At 43.9% G+C, this 2,500-nt stretch overlaps 1 protein-coding gene across 3 annotated transcripts in view; it reads left to right on the top strand.

Moving 5' to 3' along the window:
• twz (BTB/POZ domain-containing protein twz) overlaps nucleotides 1–2,500 on the top strand; it is a 144,064-nt gene that overhangs the window by 66,065 nt on the left and 75,499 nt on the right. The gene's annotated exons all lie outside the window — the stretch shown is intronic.

Raw genomic sequence — 2,500 nt, 5'->3', positions numbered from 1 at the left:
GAGAGGGAGAGGGAGGGAGGGAAGGGGCAAGGGAGAGGGAGAGGGAGCGGGAGGGGGCAGGGGAGAGGGAGAGGGAGAGGGAGAGAGAGAGGGAGGGTATGGAGAGGTGTCTCTTGTCGCGGCGGCTGAGATGTATGATAATAGGCTTCTTATGAGGGATTCTAAAAGTTACGACATGGGCGTGGACCGCGAGGAATGTGTGTGTGTTTGTTTTCTGTGGGAATGCAATGGCGATTGCCTCTCTCGCTTCCTCGTGTGAGAGACTGCGTGGCCCGCTCTGTCAGAACTGGAGTCTGTGCTCGCCCGTATTTCTCTCTCTCTCTGTCTCTGCCTCTGTCCCTGTCTTTCCCTCTCTCTCCCTCTCTCTCTATATATAGCCACATATACATACACACACACACACACACACATATATATGTGTGTGTGTGTGTGTATGTATATATACATACATATATATGTATATATATATATATATATATATATATATATATATATATATATATATATGTGTGTGTGTGTGTGTGTGTGTGTGTGTGTGTGTGTGTGTGTGTGTGTGTGTGTGTGTGTGTGTGTGTGTGTGAGTGTGTGTGTGTGTATCGTCTGTCTGTCTATCTATCAATAAACATAATTCAAACAAGGAATATTCTCGACTAGCCTAACTAATTTTTCAAGTCAACTCTTTACCCTCCCCTTTACATACTATTTATAAAACAGTAAATCATCTTAATAAACAAAATAAAAAAAAATATACATGACACGGAATCGAGACCCTCACACCCAGTCTACCTAGGACATAAGCTAATCACTTCCTTTCCTTTCATCTTTACAATTTTCTTCTCTTCCACTTCCTTCTAACAAATAATATCCTTCTCAATCTATTCACTGATACCACTGGAACTGTCCCTACGACTATTTCCATTAATGTATCCACGGACCACTAAAATAACTAAAAAAATAACAAATATTCTCTCTCATGCAAAGCATTATGGCGTGTTGTTCTTGTCACGTTTTCTCCACCATTTCTGTCTCTCTGTGTTTGGGAGGAAGGCAGGACTTATCTCAATCATCATTAATCAATACAAAGGGATTTAACAATTACGTTAATAAACTTATCAAGCATTGCAGTCTATGACATCAGGGTAAAACACGACACTAAATCCCAGACCTAAGCTTACCTGTGTTTGGGAGGAAGGCAGGACTCGTCTGACGGGAAATCGTTAAAATAACAAACTCATTGCTTTCCCCCAAATGAATTGTTAACATTTAAACAGACAAACCATTTATAAATATTTTAATTTACACTATTTGTTATAACACTAAATTTTGCTAGATTGATATGGCTGTAGATATATAACAATATGTAAACAAATGTACAGCTTTGAAAATAGAACCATCACACTTTTTTAAATGTCGAGTTAATAATGATCTCAATACACACATACACACACACACACAGACACAGACACGCGCACACACACACACACACACACACACACAAACACACACACACACACACACACACACACACACACACACACACACACACACACACACACACACACACACACACACAGCCACACACACAGACACACACACACACAAACACACACACACACACACAGACACAGACACACACACACACACACACACACACACACACACACAGCCACAGACACTCACACAGACATAGACACACACACACACACACACACACACACACACACACACACACACACACACACACACACACACACACACACACACACACACACACACACACACACACACACACACACACACATACATATATCACAACATTTACTCCCTCCACCCTTCCGCATCTTTTCTCCACCATTTCTCTCCCTCTTTCTTGTTCCCCCCCCCCCTCTCTTCTTCCTCTGGCTGTTGTATCACACACACACACACGAACCCACGCACGCACGCACGCACGCACGCACAGCGCCGCGACCCGAAGTACAGGTTCCCACGTGAGAAACCAGCGAGTCTCCCATTTCACCGCCGAAGCCCCAGGCAGGACGCCTCATTTGGGGGGAAAAGCATAGCGGGGGGGGGGGGTGAGAAAGAGGAAGATGGAGAGGGGGAAGGCGGAAAGAAGAAAAGAAAGCAAGGAGGAATGGAGTTGGCGAATGAAGGTGAGAGAGAGAGAGAGAGAGAGAGAGAGAGAGAGAGAGAGAGAGAGAGAGAGAGAGAGAGAGAGAGAGAGAGAGAGAGAGAGAGAGAGAGAGAGAGAGAGAGAGAGAGAGAGAGAGAGAGAGAGAGAGAGAGAGAGAGAGAGAAAGAGAAGAGAAGAGATAGAAAGTATGATGAAGTAGTCTTATTAGCTTATCGATTGACTTCCTAAAGGATTCAGGGTTGACTTCTCTCACACCTCGAATGCGGAGAGAGAGCGAGTCTATAATTTACTTTGAGGTTGTTGTAAATATCGAATTATGTGGTTTACATTCACTGCCTGTCTCCTTTGACCCTCCCATCGCTTGCT

The sequence above is a fragment of the Penaeus vannamei genome, chromosome 7, assembly GCF_042767895.1.
Source record: "Penaeus vannamei isolate JL-2024 chromosome 7, ASM4276789v1, whole genome shotgun sequence".
NCBI lineage: Eukaryota > Metazoa > Arthropoda > Malacostraca > Decapoda > Penaeidae > Penaeus > Penaeus vannamei.
This window is presented reverse-complemented; position numbering and strand designations above follow the sequence as displayed.